The 13,093-nt window shown below is 44.5% G+C and overlaps 1 protein-coding gene and 1 long non-coding RNA gene across 3 annotated transcripts in view; both read right to left on the minus strand.

Annotated features, from left to right (window-relative positions):
• Nucleotides 1-6,484, minus strand: part of plxna2 (plexin A2) — a 157,113-nt gene extending 150,629 nt beyond the window's left edge. For both annotated transcript variants that reach the window (XM_040193259.2, XM_040193258.2), the window contains exon 1: nucleotides 5,805-6,484. The gene's annotated coding sequence lies outside the window, so the exon portion shown is untranslated. The remainder of the gene's footprint in view (nucleotides 1-5,804) is intronic.
• A 3,056-nt stretch (nucleotides 6,485-9,540) lies between these two features.
• On the minus strand, nucleotides 9,541-11,643 carry LOC120829283 (uncharacterized). The gene is made up of 3 exons (XR_005713649.2): nucleotides 11,380-11,643; nucleotides 11,157-11,250; nucleotides 9,541-10,996 (listed from the first exon to the last, which is right to left on the minus strand). It is a non-coding gene; the product is annotated as an uncharacterized LOC120829283 (long non-coding RNA).
• Nucleotides 11,644-13,093: the final 1,450 nt, after the last annotated feature.

The raw sequence follows: 13,093 nt of genomic DNA on the forward strand, positions 1-13,093 counted from the left end.
CACACACACAGTCAGTCAGTCATCTGCTCCTGACAGCTGCCCCTTGGCGTCTAACACAGCGCCCCCCCCCCACCTCCTCCCACTCAGCCGCTTTCTCCCGCTTCTTTTTGTTGCTCACTTATTGTCAAGTTTCCACCACACTAAAACTCACATCCTCCCATGACACCAGCTAATTGATAATTGATGGCGGCGGGCTGAACTGACTTCTATTCAAACGGATGTGAAAAGAGAAAATGGTTGAGACAACGCGTTCGGTGCCTTTCAAGAAAAATAATCTCTAGTAAAGCCAGAGATCTTTCTTACCTTCTCTTTTTTGTTGCTGCTACTTTTCTGCGGAAAGTGAGTAGGGGACGCAATGAGAACGAGCGAACCAGCTGATCAAGAAGATCAGCCACAAACAGCCCGACTTGTTATTCTACGGCTCCGCTGTGCCCGGATAGCTGCCCTTATCGCTGCCATCGCGTAATTTTGTTACACCTGGTAAAAATATAGCATGACTTGTGACAGCAGAGATCAGATAGAGGGGGGGAGAGCGCCTGGGCAGCGGGGGACGCGGGGATGGAGCTGAATGCCTAAACAGGCCGCTGTGCGAGGGGGATAGACCGATGATTGTGGCAGGCAGATCCAGCCAATAAAGAACGGCAGAGGCGAGGGATTCTGTCCCGTGGAAATGTGTCATGAAGGCAGTTCCATTAACATCTTAATAAAGGCTTCCCAGGCCCTGGAGAGCCCTCGCGAGCAGGCACTCACATAGGGGCGGGTGAGGGGGGGGGGGGGGGGGGGGGACGCAAAGCCGCTCTCCCAGCACGTCAACGAGAGAACATTTAAGTTCTGCCAGTATCGCATTGTGAGGGTGTTAGGCTTCCCAAAGGAGTAGCCTAAATGCCTACCCGCAAACACGCTCAACTAAATTCCTTTATTCCCCTTTGCCTTCGACTTTCATTTACTGTCCATTTCACCATCTGTTGGATTCAGCGGCCCTACAAAAGGCTTTGTTTCAGCAAGCTGGCAAGCTTTTGGGACAGCAGAATGCACACTGGGGTTCATTGCTAACTTGCTGCCATCAATGGAGAGGGAAGGATGTGGACCGGCCACGGTCGGGCCTGGCAGGGGACGAGTGTTAGCCGACGGACCTTTGATGAGACGGACGGCAGCCTCTGCAGGAGCTGCGGACTCACACATACATATACAGAACCCCCCCCCAAAGAAAGCAGCTAGCATCCTGACAGAGATTGGGGATCAAACTGTCTAAACAGGTCTATCAGAAGGAAAGAAAGATACAAGCACAGTCATCACTATCGCAGGCAGCGTGCTTTTTTCTCACAGCATTTTAAAAAGATATATAAAAGAGTAGCGTATTTTGAAAAATGAAATGCAAAGGAGTGGCATTGATTTTTGTGTTGCTCATACTGGGCAAGCTGCTACTTAACAATGTAGTGGCCTGTAGTGATCAATTTAAAACGGTTTCAACGATTCAATAAGTCAGTGAAGGCTACACGCACAACTACTCAAGATGATGAAAAGAGCTGCAGCTGCATGACCAGACCATTAAATGTAGTCCTGTGGTGTTTTTGAACATTTGCTATTGTGTGGAAATGATCGAAGAGTAATGCCGTTTCCTAAGATCTATTATACCTATATGTTTGTGGTATAAACAGCAACAGTATATTTTGCTCTTTGGCAGAAAGCAGAATGAAAGATAGTGTTGGGATGCATTTAAAAAGTTTAGCCAAATGCATTAAAGCAGAGACTGATAGTCTACGACACTTGAATTTTATGGGCAGAGTGAGAGAAATATCATCCACCTCTCCATGAAAGAGATCCGACATTCGTCTCTGTAATGGAGAAAAAAAAATCAATTGCTTTCTAACTTACAGGGGATGTATTACAAACAACAACTATTGTTTGTGCACATACATTTGGGCACGTGAAGTGTGTACTAACCGGTACCGTTTTGTTTTTGTGGGCTGCCGAGACCAGAAAGCATGTGGTTCAACAAGCCGTTCAGATAGGTTTCCCCTTCCAATGTTACATGCAGGCCACAGAGTCTTGAGCTATTGGGTCGGACACGTGTAACTGGAGCCGTTATTTTGGAGGGTTACTGAAGGCCTGAAAGCAGTTTTAGGGAGAGCTTCATTGGATGGACGTTTGTAAATAGAAAAGTTTATGCACTTTTGTAAATGTTTGCAGGATTGTAAGACGCCCTTCATGCGCCCTTCATGCGGACGCTTAGGGGAAAACAATCAATCGGCCTCATGTTCCGTGTTCTATGTGCGCCAGCTTGTGAGCCTTTCAGCAATTTCAGACCAGATTTAGCAGCAAGTGTGTTGTACCGCAACGACATGGCGTGACGTGGCACAGCAACACGTCTTTCAAGCCTCCGCATTAAGTAAATAAGTCAGCAAATATCGTATCTTTTTAAACATACAAGTAGGAGCATGTCTTCACTCCGTTCTGCTGCAATCAGGTGTAATAAAGGCAGAGGCTCTTTTAGTTTATGTTTAGCTTGATACCTGCCTATAAACCGAGTATCAGTATCACTGCAACAAAGCTTTGTGTCATCGTATCCCTGATTCAGAGAGACAGTTCCTACACCCCTGAATCAACATATCAGCAGAGTGCTGCCTCCACAACCAACAAAAGCGAAAAATAAGCGCTTGTAGGGATGATAATAATCGCCTGGAGGCCATCTCTACTGGATCTGGAGCTTGAAGCGTTGGAGAGAAACTCACGTTGTTTACAATTATCCAGAGGAAAGAAAGAGGATGCAAAGGAAGCCTCTCGCTGTGCGAGTGAAGAGAACGAGGCGGTTTGCGTTCTTCCCCCGCTTTTCACCCCTCTCAGACTAAATGTTCTCCCCGGCTGCACTCCACTTGATCAGTGTCACCGCAGATCCAGATCTCCCCATGTGTCAATCGGCACACGCTCGCCGTTCGCGCCGATCCCCAAAACACAAACATGCACGTAGCAAGGCTGCGCGAGTGGAGCGTGTGCGCGGGTCGAGGAGATTGAGATCTCTGTTGCGACAGCTGGACAGTCGAGAGGTTCAGATAAACAGCCTACAGTGAGGGAAGACGGGAGCCAATTGCATTAAAACAAACACTCGCTATTTGTACACTGGGGCGGACAGAAAGGGGAGGACCTGTATCTGTGGGAGAACGAGTCGGTGAACTCACAAAAGCACCATTATCTGCATGTGTCGGCCGTGTTTGCATGTGTGTGTAAGCAAAAGACAGTTGGGGCAGTGGGGAGGGGGGGGGGGGGGGGGTGGGGGGTTGTTTAGAATACCCCGCCGCTGAGTGCATTCTCAGTATTCACTCATTAAGAAATAGGTCAAGGATTCTGCATGCGTATCGACTTGTCAAAATCTCTCAAGCTAAACTGTGGTGAGTCCGGCTGCCTTAAGGGGGGGAATCCGAAGGGGAGCGGGCAGTGTGCGCTGTGCGAGTGCTGGTGGTGACACACACAGACACACAGAGGCAGCAACAACACATTCAGTGGTGAATCATGCAGTTAAAAAATTTGTTGGTAATGTCATCTTGGTTGTTGAGTGGTCCAAGTGGAAAAGAGGCCGTGTGCTCGCATTGTGGCCCCACAATTAACTCAGCTCCTCGTTAAGGCTCCTTCCTGTTCATCAACAGAGGACGCTCTCGAGCCACGCGCGCCTTCCATCAGCGGAGTGCGCCCCGCGTATACTGATGGAGGCCGACGGTGGCTGCGGTAACTATGGCGATAGGCAGCCTTGTGCGGCTGGATGGAATTTCATAGTCCGAGAGGCAAGATGAAATGTTTGAGATCCTGCACAATCCTGACTATCCTGCGTTTGAGGACTGCTGAAAACACCACTACTAAAGAATACAAGACCGGATGATTCCCCCTGGGCACATGTGGATACCATAAGTCGTAAAGGACAGAATATCTTGCACACCGCACAGTTGCACAGTAAAGCCGATCGAAAACACAGAGAGCGGCGGGGAAACATCAACCGTTGCTCCACAAAAGCTGGACCTAGGTTTTTCCAGTTCAAGCAATTTCTTTCCAGTTTGGTGAGGGTAACATATTGATTGGACGAACGTGTGATCTTCTGCAGAGGCTCGCTCGGACGGCGTGCCTTCAAAGGCCTCACTTTGCCATTGATTCACTGAGTTGCACCCTGAAAATCTTTGCTTATATCCTTCTCGATTTAAGAAAGAAGGCGAATGGCCCGTGATTCATTGCATTCTGAAAAGAACTGAGCTTATCAAGAATAACTTTGATAACAGCTATTGTACAATGTTGTCTTTAAAAGGGATTTTAAAGGTTACCATCCGTTAATTTTGGACATTTTTTAACGAAGCTGTGAACTGCTGTGTAAAATGTTGCATATAAGAACAGCCAATTGGTCAGAGGGACTGATTGTGCAGCAGCATCACCGCACTCTCAGAGAATGTGTCCCCCCCCCCATTAGATTGGAGTTAATTAGGTGAATATAATCACCATGTGATAATCAAACCAATGCTGAGTGCTGGTTTGTTCTTCCAAAGGCAGCAATTTCCACCCTGGTGGCTGCTTTGGGGTCAAACTGCTGTTTCACTTTGAGATGGATATTAAAATAATGATGAGAGCGGGTCACGCTTCACATGCACCAAAACCATGATCTCACCAAGAAGGAACGGGTTTTGATTGCACGAGCAGAGGGATTAATATGCTACCCGACAACCGCGGCAGATGCAAGTTATTTTCATGCAAATGTAAGGCAATTTCCTACTTAAGACAACATTTATTTTCTTTAGAGTCATTGTCACGGCTGCCCGCCGGAGCGCTGGCAGCCCGACAGAATGAAGATTTGTAGGTGCATCTGCTGAATTGGGACGGAGGAGGTCTAGCGCCAATCTGGGATCCTAAATTGATGCCAGTTGGCGACAATTTTATCAGATTGTTTGAGGTTTGGTTGTTGTTGCAATTTGGGCTTGCATCACTTAAGAAGAGAACAAACCAGCACGAATTGTTTAGACGGTGGGAACTCACAGACTATCACTGACCGTTTGAAACTAATTCACAGCACATTTGTTTTTAGGCGTATAATAACAGACAAATATAGCAGTGTGATTGGACTCCAGGTTCACTTGTTGCAGTCCCAGACACAGATCCAGATCTGCAGCCCACCAACAGCCACTATAACACCTCTAAAATACAGTTCCAGGTGTAATCTGAAGGGTTGCGTGAATATTGATCAAGTGGATACTATGGGGAATATCTTTGAGGTTTTGCCCCCAAAATCAAGGTCAGTTAAATTTAAATCATTCAAAATTGTGATGGTTGTTACCCTAAAAATAAATACTACTGGTCAACCAACTGCATTAAATAGTCCAAAAAACGATTTCACAAACACAAACCAAAAAGCAGCTCGTCAGTATGGCTGTTGGCAACTGATCCTCTCTGTAGAACAGATTATAGCAAATCTCTAATAAATGAGAATAAAGCATAAATGGCAGTAGAGATTCCAGTTCAACACCAGCAGTGTCCACTGTAGCTGTAATGACCGTGATCCATTGAACGGTGTCACATCATCAGCACCACACAGTCAAAGTCTAATGTATTATATTCATATATTCACTGCATATTTACACATGTTGAAAACCGGCTGCGACCTCAAAAAGGGAATCGCGCGCAGGCTAGAAAGGAAAATGTCGAAAAATGTCTGTCTGCAGTGTCGGAAATAAGCACACAATTGCCCAGCTATGTTGCTGTAGTTTGCGAGGTGAACCAATATTTACACATTGCAGAGCCTATTTGAGGCTTAACGAGCATTGACCGTCACTCACCTCTTCATTTAAGCTGGATGTCCCGGTCGTCCTGCTCCTTCCGGCGCGGCGGCTCGTCCTCTGGCTCGTTACTGATGGACCTCACATCCACTGTAACAATTTTTTTTTTTTTTTTTTTAAATGAACAAACGCTACAAAACCTCGCTTTTCGGATGACGCTTTAAACGAGCTCACGTTCACTTCTCCTTCCAAATTCCTTTAACACATCTGTTCTCGGGACGCGTTAAGCGTGCGAAGGCGGCGTCATTCATTCAAGTGCGCGTCTATTAAAAAGAAGCATTTTTTTTTTTATCGCCGCGAGTGACCGGAAATTCGGCGCGTGAACTTCGCGGCGGGGCTGACCGACCCTCCTTAGTGTCGCCCGACTCACGCCGTTTCCGTGAAGCGGCGCATTCCTTCAGTTCAGGGGGGTTTGAGCGTCCTCCGGGCGGGGGGGGGCGGCAACGGAGCGTCCGGGGCTCGCGACCGAGTCCGGCGGGGTAGAATTCGCGGCGAGGCGCGCGCTCAGACCGACAGCGTTGCTTTCTCACGGGGCTCCGCCGTACTGACGGAGATTAGCGGCTCCATCAGTATACAGTACAGTGCGCGCGCGTGTGTGTGTGTGTGTGTGTGTGTGTACGCTGCCTGCCTGCCTGCACACTGGCACACTGCGCGTTTAAACCCGGCCCCCCTCACACCCCGGCTCATTATGGCGTTAACTGTTTCCGCCCAAAGAAAAACGATGAATAATGGATACATTTTTTTTTATAGAAAAAAGATTTCGAGGGGGATTTCTGAAATGCAATCCTAATACAACATTTAGGATTGTACCGGGAAGGAAATCGTTTGGAGCACTCGGTTAAATAAAACACATCAACATAAAAAAACATTTGCAATGTTCCGAACATGTAACCAAAGGAAGAAAAAAAAACTCGATACCAAAAAAGTTACATTAAGTATCTAACGAACTCATTCTAATTTAAAGTTTTGATAATTCTCTGTGGGATGATTCACACATTTCATATGCATTCCCTCTGGAAATATTTGTAAACGACGTTATGATTTAGACCATGAATATTGACATATAGCTGACAATTGCGTTGTGTATAGAAAAATAAAATGTTCTTCCAGAGTTCGTCTGCGCAACACCTCAGTATACTTGCACTCCCATCTAACTCTGTTCCTGTTAGAATACTGCCATCTTTAGACCAAACTGAGAACATGCTGAGCTACAGGCCATCATCATCTGTCACATTTTGATTCGCTTCAGCTCATATACCTATTTATTACATGACTTACCATTCGAATTGATTGTGCAAACTTCAGAGATAATAATCCCCCCAAAAACTGAGTGGTCAAAGCCTTGACGTTGTTCTTTTAAATTGCCTTAGCAACCGTTCCCTCCATCTGCTTCTTCTTTGTCTTGGTCTTTGAGAGCAGAAAACATCAAATTCTATTAAATGCTACACATAGGTAGTTGCCTATCATCCCCTTTTTATTTCTATATATATATATATATATGCTTGCGTGGTTTCCTCTAACCCCTGTTAGAGCATGACTCTAAATTGCCCGTAGGTGTAAATGTGAGCCTTATTAGTTGTGTCAGCCTTCCGATAGTCTTGCGACGACTCCCTGTGCATTCGCCCAATGTCAGCTGGGATTCGGCTCCAGACGCCCTTTCACCCTGAAAAGCATGAGAAGTTAGGGATAGTGGATTGGTTGATGGATATACAGTATATACATCCCCATGTTTTCTATTATAGTTATCTTTGTCCTTACTGGTTTAGAAAATGATGACAAAAAAAAGTAGGCTATCCACATTCCCTGATGCATCAATAATGCAGAGTGGGGAAAAGGAAGCCAGTGTCTGCCATCAAAAGTATTGCAAAACTGCCAGGAGGAGAAAGATCTGGAAAAACCAACGTAAGTACACTAAAAGCACAGCGCCCACTTAAAGACAGGGTCAATATCTGGAGGCTGTCCACCGCACTACCAACCAAATGGCTCTTACTCAACCCCGGCAAGCAGGGGTAATCAAACACAGTCTTTTCCAATCCATTACTCACAGCCCTGTTTGGAGAAGCCCTGTTTGGTACAAGCTGTGATTTGTTTGATCGGAGTATAATTCAATTGATATTGAAAGAACAGGTTGCACAGAACTGTCTCTAAGATGTTCTGCCTCTTCCTGAAGACAAAACTGATGGTTATTGCAGTACAACGATCAGTCACGACTGCCGGTAGAGTGGCTTTATTTGACTTCTTAAAGTCATTAGTAAAAAAAGATGAATGCAAAGTGTAGCTTTCCTTGAATCATCATATGGAACGGAACATTGTATACATTTTATCTCTTTTTCAATCATGCAAAAGTATCATGTGTGAGGCTATCGAGCAGGCATATTCATACTTGCGTGCGTGTGTTTCCTGCTCAGCTCTGGGTCTTTGCTCCTCTAAACAGCTTGATTTCATGCAAAGATGCAGCGTTTATGCTCATAACGTACCTATTGTCACTTTACCTCTATTGAAGACCTGACTGCTACCTGCGCTGTGTCAAGATGGGCCAGGGTAATTCAATGAGTCACTTTCAGTCTCAGAGCCCCCCCCCCTGCACCTGAAGTAAAAGCACAGATCATTGGTCATTAGTGTTTTCAGATAAGAAAGCCATTGGCCACTTTATGTGTTTACATTTGGAATCTGACTTTGTAGAGATCGTTTTTGTGGAGGCAAGAAACTAATGGGATTAAAAGCCTACGGCGGGTTAGAAGGTTAAACTGCTGGAATTACGACCGTGCGATGTGCAGTACCTACTGTTTATCTCTGAACGTACGTGGGCGGCTGGGTGCGTGCAAAGAGGGGGAGTTACTGCTGCAGAGCATTTGTGACAGGGGATGGAGAGGGGTAGATCGCGGCAAAGCACAAAGCTTATTTGTAGGAAGATCAGTTTGGTGAGCAAATCAAACAGTAGCCAGTCGGAAGGGTGTGAACAGTAATGGGAATAAGGCTCCCGGCGGTAATGTGGGGAGATGGGCGACTGCAGGGCTGTCGTTTGACCGTTTGCCGATCAAAGAGATCGTACACAGCGATTTTATCCCAAGTTGGAAGGTTTCAAAGGGGCCTCCAGTGATGCCATTAATTCTTTCTCCCTCTGGCCATATCTGAAGATATCACGGGGGAATGTGGCAACCTGTCGACTCCACTGAAACTCCATTCCCTCTCTTCTCTGACCCGTGTAAGCGATCCTTGCTCCTGGCTGGAGAGAAAAAACTAATACCAGGAAACAATTAAATGAAAAAGTTAACTGTCAATATAACGGTGACATGGCATGTAATGCCTTTTACTTCTGCTCCAATTTCAAACCATGTGATCATCGTCATCATCTTTTTGGGAACTAATGGTTTTTTGTCTTTTTTTAATGAACGAAGAAAAAAAATAGCTGAGAAGACCTTCATATTTCTTTCTTCAGTGTTCATAAATGGACATCCATACACCCATTGCACTAACTAAAACCAGCTTGTCCTTATTGGGAGAACTACTTTTTCCATCAAAAAGAATTCACCTTGAAACCGAACATAAAGGGTAAATGGGTTGTGCTTGTATGGCGCATTTCTAGTCTAGTCCTATTCCAAGAGTGACTCAAATGCAGTCACATCCACCCTCGCCGCTTACTTGCAGGTTGGATGATATGAAAATGAAAACAATCGGCCGATACTTTTAGAAGCATTGGCCTACACTATGGTGATGTTGGTCCACTTCTATTTCACAAGACCAAATCTAACAACATCATGCCGAGGTCAGGTTTTTGTCAATAAATGGCAACTATTTACAGTGGCAGTCATATCGGAGTAATGATCTCAGTGAGTAAGAAAAGGGTTTCACAGCTGCAATTTTGTCCTCGTCTTCAGGGAGGATAACCCACCCTGAAGTTCAAGTGAACATAATGCGTGTGATCTCTGGCCCGATTGTACGTCTCTCACTGGAGGCATCTCTTCAGCTTGTCAGGACCTGTCAACGGAAAAAACTAAATGAAAATAGCAATTAATTTCCACAGAGATACAATCACTGGAGATGTGGTAATTGCCAGCTGCTCTGATATGTTTGCTGAGCGAGGCATTGTGCTCAATTTAAATAAAAAAATTAGAAAAAACTAAATAATTTTGTCCTTGCTCGGAGGCATTCCTGCCCAGTGCTGTAATCTCCCGGAAGCAAATCAGACTCAGATGTCATCAGTATGAAAACATAGCACCTCAAAAATAGAAGCAGAATGCGAAATGTGGCAAAAGCACAGCTGGTCCATCTTACAACGCATCAGTGCCACAATTGAGCTGTCAGAGAAGATGAATAACATTGATATTAAAAACAATTAAGTACTTGATGCCCACAGCACTAACCTCCTAGTTAAGCTCAGCTTAACTAGGAGGTGAACAAATCCAAAATGCCTCACAAAACAGGCAGACTCCAAGTTTATGGCGTACATTGATGCAACCACCAATACAGATATGGATGCTCATGACACATGCACATGAGGATGGGAGGAAAACACAAGGAACCAGAGAGAAAGTCCTTCCATTAGATGGTTGGGTGTTTAAATATGTTGCTTCTCAGAATATGAGTCTCAGTAAGTTGCCGGCTATTAAATATTGCTCGGGCTGCTCACTTTGTCCCAGCTCTTGATGAAGCATTTCTTTATAATTATAGACATTTCCACACTCCCCCAAGGATGACCTCTTATTATGGTGAAGTGGGTCTGCTTAGCAGAGCGGGCCGCCAGGAACAAGCTCCGCCGTGCATTTCAATAAATCCTCATCCCCGCTCGTCTCAAAGGCCACGGGACCAAATCAGTCACCATTTAAGCAGAAACAAATTGTTTAACGCAGAAATATCCCAATTCCTCCCCCATTCACAATTGTAATCGAGATAAAAAAATATGATGCATTGTTTTGCATACTAACAAGGCACTTTGGTGATCCGCACGTACACGGCTAAAGAGAATAGTTCCACGACAATGACCAACACATCTTCTGCCTCTTAAGTGTGACAGAGAAAATAAGGATATCACTTTATCCGCAGTATTTCTTGAGGAGAGGAGGAAAGTCCCGACAACTGTCTCCGTTGGTGGGATTACTGTTCCATCTTAGCTCCCTTTTCTGATAGTGGCTGCTTACAGTAGCGGGGAGTAAGCTTGCAGAACTGAAACACGATTTGAGGGCTTGTGAGCTCTGTTAAACAGGGAGAGAACAACATATTCAGTCAGCATTGGCTACTTCCTGCAAATCATCTGTACAAAATAGTTGACTTGCATTGATCTACTAGATGTGTGTGGGTGAGGGAAAAACTGAAAGCTATACCAACCACATATTGCTGCCAATTGGACTTTACCTTTATGGTCACGAGGCAGAAATCATTAGGCTTTTTGACAGAGGGAGTTCATGCTCTCCTCCCGTGTCACCTCATTTCATTTGGTTGATTCCAACTAAGAGAGGAAGGGGGGGTAGAGGACAAAGCAATTATATCAACCATTACAATGCCATCACGCCTGATCTCCGAGGTATGACAGGAGGGAGAAGCTGCGAGTCAGAGGGTGAGACTGATTAGAGCTTACCAGCAGCTTGAGACCTTGCTCTGCTCCAGACAGGGATTTAGGTCTTCTTCCTGCCTGTCTGTCCATAGGGCAGCATACCATCACGATGATACCTTAATCCAGCCTGGCCTTTCACATGTGGGCCCAGACAGCGGCTTCTCCTTATATGAAATGTAAATGGGGGATTGGAGATGTCAATGGGGAAATGAAAGCATCACAATCTGACAGTCATTAACCCCATTCATTATTGTTCTTGGTGCCCGAGGCAGAAAAAAAAGAGAAAGACATGGGACACAATGACTGCCTGACTGAGATGGAATCAGAAAGACCATCTTTACTAACGAAAATGGAGGCAAACACACGCACACGCACACACACACACACACACACACACACACACACTCATAAAGCCTGCACACCTGAACACATTCCCATGTCACACATAGATGCAAAGACACAACACATCTTTATTATGCAAATCATTTTCTTTACAATGTCCCATATCATGTGTATTGATCATCAGTCATTTCAATTATCCATGCATTCACAGCAAGAGATTCTCACTTTTCACAGTGTAATGTGAAAATTCTGACCTGGATGCTAAGAGCTTCCTTTAAGTAGATCGGAAAGCAGCAACTGCTACAGCTTCTGGATACTTACACCAGGTCCTTTAACCGTTGGTTGGTTTGCCAAAAGATTACAATTTAAATTAGATTAGTTCAAAGTTTCATTTCTTAATAATGAATTATTCACCAATGGAATGGCTTTGAGGCACCTCCAAATGTGTCCTGGGTTGTGATTATCTATAAAAATTATATTAAAAATGTAGATTTTTCCTGAGGACTGCATTTAAAATTCCTCATCGGTCCACCCAAAGAAATTTGAGACACATCGCATTTGCAACAACTTTCACCATATGGGTGCACTGAAATGTGCATCAATTTTAGAAACACTATGAATAAACACGCACAGCTTGAGAATGAATGAATTCTGTGACTACAAAGTATTTCTGTTTCAAACCTTTCCAAATCCCACTTTCCGGGTACAATAATCATTTATAGTTTTGCAACGCATTTCACACATAAAACGGCACAACAACAGCACCATTTGAGAAGCCACAGGTATTGATCACCATTTCACACCCTCTATTGCAGATCTAGTTTACCTGTTTTTTCTGCCGGATATTAGTACGCCGATTCCATACCTGTTTAACCTCATATGACCTGCCCTCTCGCGCTGCTAATGCAATTACACTTACCATCCATATTATAAGGTAGACACAAACTTAAAAGATAGACCAGGGAGTGAGGGAGAGCAGGGATTTAATAGCTAAAATATTTGTTGGTTGTTCTAATTGTTTTAGATGAGTCAAGGGAGAAGTTTTTGTTTTTTCCTCCCTTCTCCTTTTGAAAAATACAAAAAGAATTATTGGTTTTACTTCATCATTTCATCTCTAATCCCACTCTTCTTAATACCATTAATTGAAAGAACCTTCTGCGCACACACAGTTGTTTAAAGACCATATATTTACCGTTACCATGACTACACAACGCTGAAGTGACATTTAACTGGATATTGATAATAATTTCTGCAGTTAATGGTTTCCAAAGGTACTTTCATACAAGTCCAAGAAGAATTTCTAGGAAGATGGAAAGACATTTTGCTAAAAACAAGACAACAAAGCTGTTTTTATGTCTATCCGAAACTGCTGACATCCCACCTATGTTATCTTTGG

Source organism: Gasterosteus aculeatus, chromosome 2 (assembly GCF_964276395.1).
Source record: "Gasterosteus aculeatus chromosome 2, fGasAcu3.hap1.1, whole genome shotgun sequence".
NCBI classification, from domain to species: domain Eukaryota; kingdom Metazoa; phylum Chordata; class Actinopteri; order Perciformes; family Gasterosteidae; genus Gasterosteus; species Gasterosteus aculeatus.